Below are 19,189 nucleotides of genomic sequence, written 5' to 3' on the forward strand. Positions count from 1 at the left end.
TGAGCTGAACAAGACTGAATCTAGTTCTTCAAGTAGTTCTCAGAAAAGTTGAATTCTTGGATGCTCAGTCCAACTCTTTATCTCTGAAGGAATAAACTGACATTTGAAGATTTTCATTCACTTTCTCTGTGCTTAACAAGGCAAAGGGATTACTGTGCTATGGCTACTGCTAGACCAAACTGTCATCTCAGTTCTTCTTGGCTGCAGTCAGCTTAATTATGCCTGGTTCCATCAGCACTCTGAGATGAGCAAAAGAGAAGTTAGTTCTGTGTATAGCCCTATGAAAATTTGGGCCATTTGGCATGTAGTCTACATCTATCACATCTCAGAGACAGGCTAGAAGCTTGAGTGGGGAGATTCTTTACAATCCATGGCACTGTGCTAGGGGTAGGATTATGTCAAAGATAGTACCTTGTCTCAAACCTCTCTGCTGGCTTCAATGTAGGTAGTTTTTTTACTCACCTTGGGTGCAGGAGCCTCTATATTCATTTCTGGATTTCCAACAAAGGGAGTTTGCTTATGAATTGTTGAATTGGTGTATTCACAACAGGAAAGAGGGTGCAGAACTTTCTAGTCTGTCAGCTTGTCAATACACTTCAAATTCAGGGCAATTTAAAAGAATTGAGAGATAGTGGCAGGTAGAAACTTTCTGCTCATAAACACTGTATTCTTTATTTCCTGGTTTACCAATTCATTTGATAAACAATTTCAAAAGCATAAGCCTGGTCAACAATAAAAGGTGAGGCCTATAGTATTTGCCAAAGAAGCTTTTTTAAATAGCTATTCTGTGAATGTCCAATTTAATAAATCATAGAAAACAAGTCATCAAATGTTACCAAATATGTTGCCATTGATATTAACTTTGCTCCAAGGATTTTGAGGCCATCCAAGAACTGAATTTAGAATGAAAACGTTGTTTATTCATTCAGTAGCAACTATATTTAAAGTATGAATATACATAGGAACAAAGCTATAAAAGTATAATTCAACCTAAACCAGGACTAAGCATTTCAAAAATGAATGTTGTTTCTTTGTTGGCTATGCCTTACAATTCTTTATCAAAAATGAGGTAAACCTAAACACATTAAATGTTTATCAGTAATTCATGAAAATGTCTTTTTACTGTGGAACTCAAGTGATTTGTTGAGCTTACCAAAATTTATGTGCGGATTCCAACATAGGAGAGTCAAGACACACCAAAACAATGGAAAATTGTGATATAAACAATGTAAACCAGGACGTGGTATAGTCGAGAGCCCCCAAGAATATTTTTTCTCCAGGAATCTCTTCATCTCAAAGAAAACTGCCTTGGAAACTAAGTTTAAAATGTGAAAGAATTAAAAAGTCTTGTCTTTGCCAAGGATACTTTAATATAGATGAAAATTAAAGGGAGGCTTTCCATTCTAGTATTTATACTTACTGCAGGAGAAGGTTATATTTTACCTATATGTATGGCTTTTAGGGAAAGAGAAAATCGGAGGAATATGATGTCATGTACTATAAAATCTTAAACAGGAAACAAGACTATAGTCTTTTTTGAAATTTTTATCACTGGCTTTACATTAGAAAACCAGTGACTAAATGCTGGTTGAATGACTTATAATGTTATGGCTTTAGAGTCAGATTTTTTATCATCAAAATATCTGTATAATAAAGCTTACTTAAAGGTGAGTTTTTTTATTTATATATTAAAATAGTGCAGGCCCGGTGTGGTGGCTCATGACTGTAATCCCAGCGCTTGGGGAGGCCAAGGTGGGTGGATCACCTGAGGTCAAGAGTTCGAGATCAGCCTTGCCAACATGGTGAAACCCCCTCTTTACTAAAAACACAAAAATTAGCTGGGTGTGGTGACAGGCACCTGTAATCCCACCTACTAGGAAGGCTGATGCAGAAGAATTGCTTGAGCCTGGGGGGCGGAGATTGCAGTGAGCTAACATGGTGCCACTGCACTCCAGTCTGGGTGACAGAGTGAGACTCCATCAAAATAAAATAATAATAAAATAAAATAAAATAGTGTAATTTTATAATTTAGGGAGGGTCTGCAAATCTACTATCTCTTTGGCAATGCTGCTAACCATATACTTAGTTTATTCATGTGAACTGTATTAGGTCAACTATTCATTTACACATTCAATATTTCACAGATGTAAGACTCATGAAGTGTGTGAGCAATTTTCATGAATAATATTAGTACGCAACATTTGTTTCCAATTGATCAATAAATAAAAGATTGAGGTTATCATATACTTTGGGTGAAAAAGCATATATTTTTGCTTGAAATAAGCAATGCTTAACAGGTATCAGTTTTGTTTAAATTAGAAGCATACTAACACACCCACGGAAACACAAAACAAAAAAATGAAGAAAGTTCCAAAGAGGTATGCCAGATTTTTACATTAAGAGTGCCTTAATGCCGGAAAGAAATGAAGAAAAGTATAGTCATGTGCCATGTAATGATGTTTCAGTCAATAACTGACCACATATATGACTATGTTTCCTTAAGATTATAACTGACCACATATATGACTATGGTTCCCTAAGATTATAATGGAGCTGAAAAATTCCTGTTGTTTAGTGATATTGTAGCCTTCGTGATGTGACAGTAAAATGTATTACTCACATGTCTGTGGTGATGTTGGTATAAATAAACCTACTGTGCTGTCAGTTGTGTAAAAGTATAGCACGTCTAACTTTGTACAAGATACAGTATTTGATAATGATAACAAATTAGTATGTTACTGGTTTATATGTTCACTAGTTTGTGCTTTTCATTGTTATTTTAGCCTGTACTTCTCCTATTTAGAAAAAAAAAAAAAAAAAAAAGGAAGTTACCTGTAAAACAGCCTTAAGCGGAACCTTCAGGAGGTATTCCAGAAAAAGGCATTGCTATCATAGAAGATGACAGCTCCATTTGTGTTTGTGCCCCTCAATACCTTCTTGTGGAACTAGATGTGGAAGACAGTGATGATGCTGACTCTGTGTAGACCTGGACGAATGTGTGTGTGTGTGTCTGTTTTTTAACAAAAATTTAAAAGTTTAAAAAATTAAGAGTTTATAGAATAAGAATATAACGAAAATATGTTTGCACAGCTGTACAAATGTTTGTGTGTTAAGCGGTGTTATTACAAGAGTGCAAAAGTTAAAAGCAAAAGTTTATACAGTAAAAATGTTAGTTAGCAAAGGTTAATTTACTAGTGAAGAAAGACAAATATTTTATATTAATTTAGTATAGCGTAGCTCTACAGTATTTATAACCTACAAAACTGTTCAGTAATATCCAGGGTCTTCACATTCACTCACCACTCACTGATTCACCCAAAGCAGCTACTGGTGCTATAAGCTCCATTCAGGGTAAGAGACCTATACAAGTGTATAATTTTTGACCATTTATATTACATTTTAACTGTATTCTTTCTATGTATAGATATGTTTAGATACACAAGTATTTACAATTATTTTACAATTGCCTACAGTATTCAATACAGTAAAATGCTGCACAAGTTTGTAGCCTAGGAGAAACAGTCTATAGCCTATAGCCTAGATTTGCAATGGGCTATACCTTCCAGGTTTGTGTTAATATATTCTATGATGTCCACACAAAACTAAAATATCCTAATGATATATTTCTTGGAATGTATCCCCATTATTAAGCGATACATGTCTGTATTTATGAGTATTTGAAAAGAAAACAATTGTAATACTATTTTCTGAATCTTTTAAAATAATTAATTTTCATCAAGTCATTTACTATGGATTTCCACATAGATATATTATTTTGTAATAGGGAAGTCCCATATATGTAGAAATAAAAGAATACTTTTAAAAATATTAGTAGGCTTTGTTTTTAGAGCTGAGGTATACAGAAAAATTGAGCAGAAAGTTCCCATAGACTTCTACCCCACCTCCCACAGTTTCTCCTACAACTAACATCTCTTATGAGTGTGTACAATTAATGAATGAATATGACACATTGTTATTAGCTAAATACCACAGTTTACATTGTTTCAGCCCTTGTGTTGTACATTTCTGTGGGTTTTGATGAATGCATATTATCCTGTACCCCATCTTACAATACCATGCAGACTGTTTCACTGCCTAAAATCTCCCAAGTCCCACCTATTCATTCCTCCCTCTCCCCAACATTTGGCTCTGATTTATCTTTTTACTCTCCATAGTTTTGCCTTTTTAAGAATGTCATATAGTTGGAATCGTACAGTGTGTAGTCTTTTCAGGCTGGCATTTTTTCTTATCAATATTCATTTAAGGTCCCTTCATATATTTTTATGAATTGGCAGCTTAGTTCTTTATATCACTTTATAATGTTTAATTATATGAATGTACCACAGAATCTTTATCCATTCACTTTCTGAAGAACATCTTGATGGTTTCCAGGTTTTGATGATTATGGATAAAGCTCCTATAAACATTAGTGTGTAGGGTTTTGTGTGAACATAATTTTTAACTCATTTGGGTGAACACCTAGACACACAGTTCCTACACTTATATGGTCAGGCTATGTTTAGCTTTTAAAAAACTGCCAAAATATGTTTCAAAGTTGCTGTACTCTTTTGCATTTCTACCAGCAATAGATAAGAATTCTTGTTGCTGCACATTATGGCCAGCATTTGGGTTTGTCAAGTGTTTTGGGTTTTAAACATTCTAACAGGTTTGTAGTAATAGCCTATTGTTTCAATCTGTAATTCAATAATGACATATAATGTTTAGCATTTTTTGATATGCTTATTCACTAACTGTATATCTTTGGTGAGGTGTCTGTTTAGATATTTTGCTCATTTATTTTTTTTAAATAGGTATTGTCCATTCTTGGTATATTTTAGATATAAGTCTTTTATCAGAAATAGATTTCGTGAATATATTCTTCTAGTTTGTGACTTGTTCTTTCATTCTCTGAATGAAATCTTTTACAGAGCAGAAATTGTCAACTTTAAAATATTTATCAATTTTTCTTATATTTTGCTTCTGGTGTGGTATCTAAAATGTCATCACCAAACTCAAGGTAACCTAGATTCTCCTATGTAACCTCCTCAAATTTCGATAGTTTTATGCTTTACGTGTAGGTCTGTGATCCATTTTGAATTTTTGTGATATAAAGTTTGTGTCTATATTTTTTTGCACATAGATATTCAGCTGTTCATCATTTGTTTAAACATATTATCCTTCCACCATTGTCTTTGCTCCTTTGTCAAAGATCTGTTGACTATATTTGCATAGGTCTGTTTCTGAACTCCCATATCAGTTCAATTGATCTATTTCTCTTTTGTTTTGCCAATATCACTTTGTCTCAATATCTGTAGCTTCATAGTGTCTTAAAGTCAGATAGTGTTAAATCTCCTACTTTTTTCTTTTTTAGTATCATGTTAGCTGTTAAAATATTTTTGTCTTTCCACATAAACTTTAGTGAATTGTTATGAAACTTTCTTGGACCATTGGTATATTGAAAATAGAAAAGAATGGTCTGAAGGAGAATTTGATAAGGACTCTTAATATGTATAATGTGTTTTTGTCTTTTAAACTGAAAATTTATTTCTATTGATTTGACTAAAAAAATTATTAGTGGTGTGCACAAGAGTTTAGCATAAGGCTGTTTATAACACATTTTAGTAAAAGAAAATGAAAGAAAGCAATTAAAATGTTAATTATCCATTAGTTATATGATAAATAGATATAATACTATTTGCCAGGTATTTCCCGAAGAGTGTAGATGTTTTTTTAAAAATGATGGCATACAAAAATATGTACTATTATTCAGTTATTAAAATGTATACTGCAGAATAATTATCAGTAATATGGAAAAAGTTTAAAATCTGAAGTTTAGTTAGAAAAGGACAGCAAATCATTTGAGCAATACATTCCCAAATTTGAAGTAAAAATTGCATACAAATATTTCTACTATATAAATATCTCTGGTATATACTAGTATACACTAGTGATTTCTAGTATGGAAAAAGAAAAAAATAATATTTGTTACCATGCTAATTACAGTTTTTCCTGTATTTTATATATTTTGTAAATTTGTCACTAAATTGTTAGTTTGTATGCAAAATAATAATAATCATATTTAAAGAAAAAGTTTTATTTCAGATTTGGTTTTGATTGTTCTTTTAAGGATGCCAAAGCTTAAAGCTATTTTTCTATATGTGAAGACTGCAAAGTTTTATGGTAGTTGAAACATAAATAAATGTTTAGAGGGGAAAAATTGTTGAAGGGTTTGCCTATACCTTCCTTATACTTCTAATTAACTCTTTATAAAATGGATTCACTTTTAGTGAAATCAACCAAATTCTCTACAGAAAATTATTGGAGGGATTTCTATGAGATAGTTAATGTGTATTAACTGCTTAGGATGACATTGTTTTCTAATCAAAATTAGAAGGAAATATCTTGTTCTCATGTGCAAAAGGGGAATATACCATGAAATACATCTTTACTATTTATATCACTTATGAGAGTTAATATCTGTAAAAAATAACTCAAAATAATATTTTAATTAATAAATAATATCTTTTTTAAAAAATAATATTTTTAAAATGTCAGTAAAATTGTTTTGTAATATTTACCCAAACATGCTAATCGAGGTTAATTCCACCACAATGTTACTGTCTTGGATTTTAGTAGCTACAGACAACTATAAAGCATTATCATTGCATGAATCAACACAATTTAAAGAACCTGTACATAATGAACTAACAAAAGAGAGCAAACAGTTTATTTATTCAAAATAATGCATGCATATAGTTTTTTATCATGGCATATTCCTAAGAGTCATTAAAAAAAAAAAAATCAGTCTTCTTCCTCAACTTTCTGAAACTTTTATTCTGGAGGCCCCAAAATAATCCATCTCTACTTTGTGATACATTTATCTTGCCTTTGCATTCATATTGGCATTGCTTGATTTTTCAATGTTATATATGTTGTGTTGATTTACTATTATAATAGTCAAGGATTAGGCTCTTCTCTATCACCCTTACTGTTCACTTAGCTATCTTCATATAGTATATTTTATAACATTTTTCAATTTTGATACATAGTAGAATTTCTCCTTTATTCTTGAATTTCTAAAATGTCAAAATAAAGCTTTCTAAAATGTGTTAATTTTTGCAATTAACCATCCTTCCTTGGTCAAGCTTTTAATTGGAGATACATACTGTTCTGAGATTTCTTGCTTCATTTCTTTGATTACTTCTTCTCTTCAGATTTTTCTTGTTGTCTCTTCCTGGTGTAGTTAACAATTACCTAGATTCAGTCCAGTTTTCTTATGTTAAGTCTCTTACGTTCTGTATCTTTAAGGTTTTTTTTTTTTTTTCTCTTTATTTCACCTGGTATTCCTTTAACTCTATCTTTTAATCCTCCTAATTATTGTTTTTATTTATGTATTGTATATACAATTTCTAACAACTTTTCTTCTCATATGTTTCTTATTTTTTAATATTATAATCTTTTAATTTCTCTGAAAGTATATTATATTTTCTTATATATTTTATTCTTGTTTTTATGTTTGAGACAATGCCGATTCCTTACTCTTGATCATTTCTTTGGTATAGAAGAAAATATATAACATAACCCACATGAATTTTTTCACTGTCTCTCTAACATTGTAAGACAGAGCAAGTGGAGTAACTCATCCACTGGTGAGTTTTGGAGGAGAAAATAAGCATGTATACCTCTGTGCCTTTGTATATGTGTGTGTGTCTTGGAATCAAGTGACTTCTCTAGGTCATACGTGCTGCTGTATTCCATGTACAAGGCTTGTACTTAGAGACAGGAATGAAGAGGACTATATGTAGCACTGGTCTGCATTGACATATCTGGATATTTCCTATATCTCATACTAGGAAACACATTTATCTAATATCTAACTTGAATTTTGCAGAAATACCTTGATCAGTTATTAAGAGAAGTAAAAAAATAATTGTCTATATGTCAACTCTCAGAGTTATTTCTTAAGTTTTATCAGCAGGGAAGGGAGTACTACTAATCACTCCCACTCTTACTTAGACATTAAGACTTGGTGTTATTTTTTTCCCTCTGGATTAAAAAAATTTTTATTCATCCCAGTTGTATAACATGCCTTGTCTTCAAGCACTAAATTCATATTTAATAATGAGGCACTAACAGCTGATTTAAAGTTTGTGTAAAATGGTAAGATTTATCTAACATAGGATTTCCCAGCAGCAGCAATATTGGCATTTAGAATCAGTTAATACTTTGTTGTGGGAGGCTGTCCTGTGTATTGTAGATATTTAGCACCATCCCTAGCTTCTACCCACTAGATCCCTGTAGTCATTTCCTCAGTTGTGAGCATATTAAAAAAAATTAGACTTTGTCAAATATCTCCTAGGAGCAACATTTTCCCTAGGTGAGATCTACTGATCTAGTATGATATGGGATCATATTGTCAAGATTGGCAGCATTTTATTGGCAGCATTTTGTTAAGATACAGAAATATCACACACAGTAGAGTTTTTCATTCAAATATTTAGTTTCTCTAGAGGAGAAAAATGATCCTGGCACATTCCTCTCTTTTCTGAATTCCAAATATAAAGTTGGAATATCTTTTATCAATGTATAACATCCTGCAATCTTTGTCTTTTTAAGCATTGCCATTCTATCATTTCAAAGGGATCTTGAGCAGAGGAGGAAACAAGGGTGTAATTGATTGTGGATTAATTGCCATGCATAAATAAAATCCAGACAGAATTTGTAGACCCAAAGTGCACAGCTTTTTTATTCACTTGCTCACTTAATAAATATGTATTTAATATATATTGTTCATAATTCAGTTATCTATAAGACTCCAGGGAAGTTTTTCAAGTATAGATCATTCAGATTTAGATTTCAGTGTTAAAAATTACTACAAATGTCTTAGTTCATAAGAATCATAGGTATATTTAGATTCAATGACAAATCCAATTTAACAAATTTTTAAGAAAATCTCTGGATATTTATACTCAATCAGTGTGAAACAACCTGTTCATTTTTAAATTTACTTATAGTTGGCAGTATACAATATGTAAAATGCCTAACAGTCCCCTTAATAGACACAGCTACCTTCAAATACTTCCTGTGATGGGACGAATTATGTCCCCTTGATATCCATATGCTGAAGTCCTAACTTCTATTATGTCAGAATGTGATTATACTTGGGTACAGAGTCTTTAAAGAAGTAATCAAGTTAGGACAAGGTCACTGGTATGCCTTAATTCAATGTGACTGATGTGCTTATAAGAAGAGATTAGTATAAACACACACATACACACACACACACACACACACACACACACACACACACACACAGAGGGAAGACCCTGTCAAGACACAGGGAGAAGATGACCCTGTGTAAGCCAAGTAGAGAGGTCTCAGAAGAAAGCAACCCTGCTGTTACTTTTCTCTTAGACTTCTAACTTCCAGAATTGTGAGAAAATAAATTTCTGTTGTTTAAGCCATGTAGTCCGTGGTACTTTGTTATTGGCAGCTCTAGCAAACAAACTTACTTTTTAAAACCTCACTTAAATGACAGTAAAGAGAGAAAAGAGCATAAACCTACGAGAAAGCAAAGGGGACAGAAGCAACAAAAGTTACTAACAGGTCAGTGAAAACAACGAAGGGCCCTGAGAATACATCAGTTCACATCACAGAAGTTAGAAAGATTTCAAGAATTGGTGTGGAAGGGGAAAGATATGTGAAGCTGAAAATAGGAGGACAGCTCTAAAGCCTGTGAAAAGAGCTATAATATGCCAATCAAAAGTAATATTAATGATACACATACATATGTAAAAAGCTGTGACATTTTTTGACTCTCACCCTCACCTGCACTTACACAACATGATGACATTTTTTCCTGTCAGAAGACTTGGAGGCATTAAATCAGAAGTTTGTAGTATAAACCAAAAATAAAATCTAAACTTCACAACTGACTGACTAAATGGACCCCTTCTGATGGCCAAGAAGTTTCCAAAGAAACCTGAAAAACTGGTTCAGCTCATGATGGGAAGTTGGGAGTTGGATATGCCCCATTATATTATCCTCCTTTTAAATGCCCTGATAAGAAACATTTGCCATATTGTCTCTAAGGGCTGTCACCTATGAGACTTCATCTACATAACAAAAACTTCAGCCTCCACAACCCCTTATCTTAACCCAGACCCTCTTCCTATTGATTCCAGGTTTTTAAATAATAACTCTTTCAATGAACTGGCAATCAGAAAATATTTGAATACATCTATAACCTATAAGCTCTCACTTCCAGTTGTCCCACCTTTCTAGACTGAACCAATGTATACCTCATATGTATTGATTATTAATATTATTTTTTAAGATGTAGTCTTGCTCTTGTCGCCCTGGCTGGAGTGCAGTAGTGCGATCTTGGCTCACTGCAACCTCCATCCCCCGGGTTCAAGTGATTTTCCTGCCTCAGCCTCCCAAGTAGCTGGGATTACAGGCATCTGATACCACTCCTGGCTAATTTTGTATTTTTAGTAGAGATGGGGTTTTGCTATGTTGACCAGACTCATCTCGAACTCCTGACTTCAGGTGATCCACCCACCTTGGTCTCCGAAAGTACTAGGATTACAGGCATGAGCCACGGTGCCCAGCCTGACTGATTTCTTATGTCTCCCTAAAATATACAAAATGAAGCTGTAACCCAACCACCTTGGGCACATGTTCTTAGGAGGTTGTTCAAGAGGTCATGGTCCTCACATTTGACCCAGAATACATCTCTTCAAATATCTTAAAGTGTTAGGCTTATTTTTTTCAACATGACTTAGAAGCAAAGGCATTAGGAAAGTTAGCTACTGAAGACATGAGAGATGACATTCATTCTAAGTGAGACTCCTCCCCTCTGCCCCAACACCCTGCTCAGGACTTTCTATCACTGCCTCACAGAATGATGGCAGCCAAGCATCTGCTTAGACATGATACTGAATGTTCATCCTTGAGCAAGTAATAAAGCAAATTACAAAATAACAATATATATTTACACTATGTGCTACACATATATATATTTATTTTACTATGTATATGTCTAGATTACAACTACTATATATATTATAATGTGCTATGCATATATATCTTTTTTAACTTTAATATATAATAATAATCAGCTTTAATAACGATTCTATGGATTAAGTACTTTTACTACTATTTTATTTTCTATTTGTCCTCAATATAATGAATGTTCCAAAAGGGTTAACAATTGGAGATTTAGTCTTTTATTATTATTTTTTCACTAATCTATTTTCAATCTAAAAATGTATGCCTCAAAATAATAAGCACTTAATGAATATTTGATGAATGAAGGAATACTTGAATTATTATCTCATAGATGAGGAAACTAAAGTCTATAGAGGTTAAACTATTAGCTTAAGCTGTAAAAAAGGAATAACATACTTAAAATTCATTCCCAAATGCCTATAGATATTAATAGTTGGGGGTCTTACCCCAAAAAGCACATCTTCGTTATCCATCACGCTGCAAGGCATGCCCATGGATTTTCGTTTCTTACTGAGTCATTATTTGGATACCATAAATTTTGCCTCTTCATGTGTACAAGTCTATGAACTTTGATGAGTGTATCCAATCATGCAGCCTCCATCTAAAATGAAGATAGTCTCAACATCAAAAAATAAATAAATAAATAACCATATGCCCCTGTATAATCAATCCTCTTTTACCATCCCAGCCCTTGGGAACCACTGTTTTGATGTCAGTTCTTATGCGTTTGCCTTTACCAGAATATCATATAAATGAAATCACAGAATATATTGCCTTGTATGCCTAGTTTGTTAACTTAACATAATGTGTTTTAGTTCCCACCTTTTTATAATGTATCAGTATTTCATTCTTTCTCATTGCTCAGTAGTATTTTATTATAAGAGTTACCACATGTAGCCGGGAGCGGTGGCTCATACCTGTAATCCCAGCACTTTGAGGGACCAATGTGGGCAGATCGCCTGAGGTCAGGAGTTCAAGACCAGCCTGACCAACATGGTGAAACCTCATCTCTACTAAAAATACAAAAATTAGTCAGGTGTGATGGCAGGTGCCTGTAATCTCAGCTACTCAGGAGGTTGAGGCAGGAGAATCGCTTGAAGCTGGGAGGCGGAGTTGCAGTGAGCCTCTGTGAGATTTGCACTATTGCACTCCAGCCTGGGCAACAAGAGCAAAACTCCATCCCCAAACACCTCCAAGACTCCCCCCCCCAAAAAAAAAGAATTACCACAGTGCAGTTGTTTTTAGTTTTTGGCAATTATGAATAATCTTTCAATAATAACTGACTTACAAGTTTTTATGTAGGCATATTTTTCTTGGGCTAACACCAGGAGTATTGGATTGCTGGATCACATGCTAAGAGCACATTTAATTTCACAAGAAACCACCAAGCCCTTTTTCAAAGGGGCTGTTCTATTTTGCATTGCCACCAGCATTGCATGAGAGTTCAAAATGCTTCAAAATTTCCCCAGCAATTAGCATTTACAGCATTTTTCTTTTTATTTATTCCCCTCCCTCCTGTCTTTTCACTTTTTTGGTCATTCTCATGAGTACATAGTGATATCACATTGTGGTTTTATTTATATTTCCCTAATTAAGCATCTTTACTTATGTTTATTTGCCATCCCTATCCATGAATATTTTATTCACATAAATATAGATCTGGATCTCTACACTATCTCTTTAAGAACATTTTTATTTTTGTTATTTTTTTTTAACTCACGTTTAAAATGCAATAAAATGTTCATATGGGGATTAAGTAGGTTCTTATGAAAAACCTATCCTAGACCAACATTTTTTCCTTTAAACTTATTTGATATGTCACTGCTCTGTTGAAAAACTATCAATATTTCCTTATTGTCAACAGAACAAACCAGGATTTAAGCTTGTTTTTAACTTATTTGACAGACTGTGTTCTCTCAAATCTTTTTTTCTGATAATCACATTATGTCCAATTTAGGAAGTGCACCATAACTTTATATTATTGTTATTATGTTCTAAATAATGTATTTGCCTCCCCATATGTGTACTTTTCCTTGTTATCCCTTCTCTAATCTATATTCATGTTTCTCATGTCATTGAGTCTCAACAACTTTTACGTCCAACGACTGCAGAGACTATGTCTGTCTTTTTGACCATTAGGTATTTTCCCAGAGCCTTGAATAGAGTGTGGCGTATGTTACATATTCAATTAAATGCTTGTTGAATAAACGAAGGCATATACTCCACTGTCATCTATTGTTTGTTTCCTGTTCTACTCTAAAGATTTAATTTCCTCTGATATTGAATGCCATGTTTTTGTACCTTTAACTCTCATTTGGTATAACACATTTAAATTTTCTTTAAAATAACATCAGGTTTTTCAAAATAACGTAGATTAAACATATATCTTCCAGTTACATGTGTTCATGCTCTATCTCCCCAACTAGTTGAAAGTTGAGAACTAGTTGAAAGCTGAGAACAGGAATAATTTATGCCAAAAACTTGACATTTGAAAACCCCGAACAAAAGTTGTGTGATAAAAATCTTTATCTTCTACTTAAGAGCAAATTTTCATATTCTACTTAGGAGAATATAATAATAAGATTAAGAAAATGGTTTACAGATCACAGGACTATATATAAAACAAATGGTTATAAAATATTTTAAAATATTATTGATATGTTGGCAAAAAACTAAAAGAAAAAGGAATGTGTGTGTGAGAGAGGGAGTGAGACAGAGAGACAGAGATTACCAGTAAAGAAAAAAGAGTAACTTTTCCTAATGGAAAAAGGAGATATGGGGAAAAAAAGCCTTGAAAACAACCAACTAAACATGTTTTTTATTGAGAATTTATAAGGTATAAGAACAGATTGTTTTTGTATTTTTCCAAATGTTCGTGGGTCCTTTTCCATCAAAAAATAAAAGAAAAATGGTACTGATATTTAGATAGAATTACAAATACAACTGACAATAGATTTCCAGTAGTTATTTAATAAATGGCATACTTCAATTTCCCTCCCTTTACATTCAGCGTACATTCTGGCTTCCTACCCCTTATAAAGTTAATGTACGAGAGATATTTTTAAAATTAGCTAACCACAGGAATAACTTTTTAAAAACTCTTTATTCAACAGCCTATTCAAATAGTAGTAGTTGATCTGGAATATGTGCAGCCCAGGGATTACACTCAACATATTTCTGCTTGATTTGGCTTTGAAAATGACCACCCGCTGTGGATACCCTGCCAAACCTAACACGGATATGCCTATTCCAGGAATCCTTCAGATGGGTGTCCTTTGTGTCCCCAGGAGCCTCTCATTGTTATGCTAAAAGCACATCACCAGTAAGTTAACTTTGATTGAGATTGTCACAATGTATATGATCCTTCAATGATTTTGAAATTATGAAAAGTATTTTTATATAATTGTGAGCATTATGCTTGACCCCATGATTATAGAAAATTTTAGATGTATATTTAAACCATTACAGGCTTCGCATTAGTTCAACCATTTTTCATCTATCAAGCCCACAGCAGGATTTCAAGAATAAATCTTAGACAAACTCATGTTGAATTTGTTTCATTATATGCCTTTATCATGTTTATGTAGCTGAAATATGCCACAAAAGGCCATGTTCAAATAATTTTACCTACTTTTAAATGAATTAAGTTTATAAAGTTCCCCAACCTTATAAAACAAGAAGTGAGTACAATTTACATCAGGATCTATACTATCTGGCTTGACACACACACTGTCCTCATTCTGACCTGGGAAACACTGGTGCAAAGCAGCTTGTGGAGTAAGAGTCCCTGGGATGGTATAACAGCTCTTCAACTTACTAGCTGTGTAATCCTAATCAAATTGGGTTGATGTGGTGATTAAATTAAATTAGATTATCCATTTAAAGTGCTTGCACATAGCAAACACTTACTTAACATTTGTTATTAGTTATATTAATTGCACCATTCTACCAGCTGTATGCAGCCTCGTATCAAGGGAAATTCAAGTGGATTGAAATTGCCATGCAATAAACCAAATATGTAGTCCTTCCATTAGCATTACTCCTTTAGAGACTCTGAGGAAGCAACTGGAGTTTGCTTCTGTAAATTGTTAGATATATGAGCAAGCCATTGTCATTTGGGTTAAGCCCAAATTTGTACTTCATATTTCTCACTTTCTTCAAATGACCATTAATCTTTAATAATGTGGTATCTCATTTTTTCCCCTTATACTCACAAACCAGAGACTTGGATGGCTTTTCATGATAGGAAAGTAGTGTATTTTTTGTAAATATTTTTCATTTCTTTTTCAACCACTTCATTGTTTTTGTTTTGTTTTGTTTTGTTTTGTTTGTGATTGAATAGTAGGAAAAACTAATTTTATTGGTAAACTATTAAAAATACAATTAACCTTTTATTTTCAAAGATATTTGAGATTATTTAAGAAAGAGAGTATACACTCATCTTAAACTCTTGGATTTGCCTATCATCAGGAATAATGAGTCTGTGCTTTCAGTTTTTACGAATGAAGACTCTAATATTTAGAGTGCAAGTGTTGAATGGTAGTATTCAGGTACTACACCCACACTTCAGTCTCTATCACCGTCTCCACTGTTCAGAAAACGTCTGTGTGTTGTGTTTTTCTGTGGTGATTTCTTTCATTAGTTTCCTTCAAAACACTGATGTTCTCATTAGAGTCATGTTCTAGCAAATATGTAATTCTCGAATTAACTTTGTATTGCACATGGTCAAGATAAAGAGGAAGAGGAGGAGATGAAAAGGAGAAGGAGGAGAAACAGAAACTCTAGGTAAATAATGATTCCGGGTACCATTTTCTTCTAGATCTATGGCATACTTTTTAAATTTTAACTTTTTGTGAAAGTGTGCTAGGCAAAGTGCTGATTCTCTCTGTTAGTGAGCATCAACACTATTAAATACATAACCAAAGCTTTAAGAGTTCAAACTGCTAATATGTTATTACCAGTAAGTAAAATTAATATCCAGGATCAACGGAAAAGTAAAAGTATAGGAAATCCTATATCTATGAAACTGTATGTGGCATGTCTGCCCTTTCTGTCTCGGTGCATAGGCAGGAGTGAAGAGCATCCAAAGCTCATGATGATCCAAGGAATTTTTTTTTTTTTTTTTTCATCTCTTAGACATCATCAGCTGGAGTGAGAATGAGATTACTGAACTCTGTGTGTCTCTTGCCACATGGCTTCTCCTGAGGAGAGGGGAAAAGAGCACTCACTATGTGTACCGCTCTACTTGCAAATAGGCAAACACTCTCAGTCACAAACACCCCAGTCTGCCTAAGAAACAATCAAGACATCCCATCATCACTTCCATCCTTGTTCTATCAACTACCACAAGAAATACAAAACTACCGAGATACCACTCACTGCCTATCACTCCCCTTCCTAGGTAGCTCTGCACAATCCTAATCTACTGCATGCACCCTGTTTCAAGTTCAATGTACTCAGTGCCAATATGGTTAAAATGTGCTATATCCTTAACCTCTTTTCTCACTGTTTCTTTCAACTACTGCCCCTAACTGAAATCCAAATCTCCCTTGAAAATATTGTTTTTGGTGAAGACCTCCCTAGCCACTATATTTTGTTTTGTTTTCCCCTTCCCCACTACTCTTACATGTCAAAGAGCTTGCAATCAGACAGTTACATTCCTTTACTCTTATTGCTAATCCCAGACCATTGTCTTAGCCACATGGGTCCTTCAAAAAGCTTAGCATATCATTAGACCATGCCAATTGTCTTCAGTGAGTTAGACAATAAAGGATGTGATATCTACAACATTGCAAATATGATCAACTGTCTAACTATATTTTTTAAATAGTATTTTCTTCTTCTGGTGGAAAAGATGATTCCTAGTTCAGTTGTCACTAAATTAGTGCTACTAAAATTGTCTTCGGTAACTAACGCCAGCCAATAAATTGTTTATAATTTGTTTGTGATACAATTATTATAAACTTTGAGAAAATATTTTACAAATGTTATTATGGTTCAATAGAGTAAATTCCTGTCCATTGAATCTTATATTTTTAAAAGACTTGTATTTTTTATATATTTATTTTATTTTCTACTCATTTATTGTAGTTTAGAATGGTATCAGTATGTAACAGTTTGGGAAAGTATTAATCACAATAAAAATAAGAAGCATATAATAGTAGGGACTTTCAACCACAATACAGCAAAGTGCACAAGTTTATCCACTTAAGTGCTGAACTGCCCAAAGCCCAAATACCCAGAGGTACTAGCTTTAAGCAAAGCATATAATATTTATTTCTAAGCAACTACCTATACTCAGGGGAATAAACCTAAGCAGTGTACCTTGATCCAACAAAAGTTCACTGTGATTAAACTGAAACAAAATAGACATGTTATACTCTTTGGTGATAATCTACCAAACAGGTGGCAGTACAGAGAAGGGACACCTGCTCTCAGCCTATCACCACCCAAAATGTTGGTCTGGAAATACTGAGAATTATTCACATTGGAAATAAAACAGACATTAACTGTCTTGCAAAATAGATAAAATCCTAATTTTAAATAAAGGAAAATAGCAGTGTTTTCTTTAAAACCTTTACTTAAAGCACTATTTACCTGTTATATAAATATCGGTGTTCTGTTTCAATAATATATTTTCAAAAGAAATTTATTTGATGAATACAAACTAAATACATGAGTCAAAGCATAGTATACAAATTGAACATACAACTTTAAAAATTTGACATATAGTGCAATACTTTACATGTTTATCCATAATTTATCATAAGCTAGAAAGTAACAAACATAAATTTTTTTTCTTAAGTAAAATTTATTTTGTTTTCAAATCCAGTTTTAGGGACACAAAACAAATCCACTTTATTTAATGACCCCATTTTTACTATTCCACTGAAGTATAAGATTTGAGAATTGATTTCCAGAGAGCTAATTTCATACAGAAAATTAAAGCATTTACCTTTCCAGTTTATTAATTAAAGCATTTACCTTTCCAGTTTATTATTTCCTGAATGTGAAGTCACTACATGAGCATACTATTATGTGTAAGAGTCCATCTTTCGGGAGCTAAGATGCCGAATTACTAATTATGATGAGGATGTCTGGGGCTTTCTAGATTAAGTTACTTGCATAGAGATAATTTCACTCATTTATTGACCCACTCATGAATATATATTGAGTGCTTACTATGTGCAACAATGTTCTAGAAGCTAGAACTAGGGCTAAAAATAAGTAGAAGAAATTAAGGAAATAAATAAGAATGTATGTGCTGATAAATTTCCAAAGACTGACCAACTGAAATATCTTTGAGAAATAACTTTGAGTAGAAATCTGAAGAGAATGGGATAGACAAGCATGTGCATATGAGGATAAAGAATTTTTTTTTAAAAAAGTGAGTACAGGTGCCCAGAGGTGGAAATGTCCAAGGCATTTTGTAGAAGCAGTATGGAGGACAGTGTGCCTGCAATGGAGAGGACGGGAAATAAATAACAGGATGTGAGGTCAAAGAGCGGGTGGCAGGTCTTTCTTTCTTTCTTTCTCTCTTTCTTTCTTTCTTTCTTTCTTTCTTTCTTTCTTTCTTTCTTTCTTTCTTTCTTTCTTCTTTTTTTCTTTCTTTGTTTCTGTCTAGTTTGGAATGAGATAGCTTCAATTTCTGCTTTCAGTTCATCTGCAGATGTAGTTCATAAGAAAGTAGGTAAAGATAAAACAGAGTTCTAACTCTAGAAATGAGCTGTTGAAATACACCAGCAGACTTGCCACTGTCTTAGGGGAAAGGCCACATTAATGTATTGGTGCACTGGATTAGTAGTTCTAACAGATTGAAACTCAATAAATAGGAAATAGAAACTTTACTTAGAAAATTAACAAGATGGAAAAATATATTTCTTATTGATTGTACAGAACACCCACATAAACATATAGCTTGTAAGAGAATGATAAAAACAAATTAAAATATTCAAAGTAAATGACTAAAACCAAATGAAAAATAGAATGAAGCTAAAATTTAATCTGTATTTGCAGTAAGCAAAAGGTAAAAAACAATTTAAAAACTTAGAAAGTAGGATATAAAAAATAGACTACATGCCAAATTTTTAAAAATATTATAAAATCTACTAAAAACAAAAGTTTAAAATATAATAAAACATAAATTGAGCTTAATGTAAATTTAATATACATTAAA

The sequence above is a fragment of the Macaca mulatta genome, chromosome 1 (assembly GCF_049350105.2).
Source record: "Macaca mulatta isolate MMU2019108-1 chromosome 1, T2T-MMU8v2.0, whole genome shotgun sequence".
Taxonomy (NCBI): Eukaryota; Metazoa; Chordata; class Mammalia; order Primates; family Cercopithecidae; genus Macaca; species Macaca mulatta.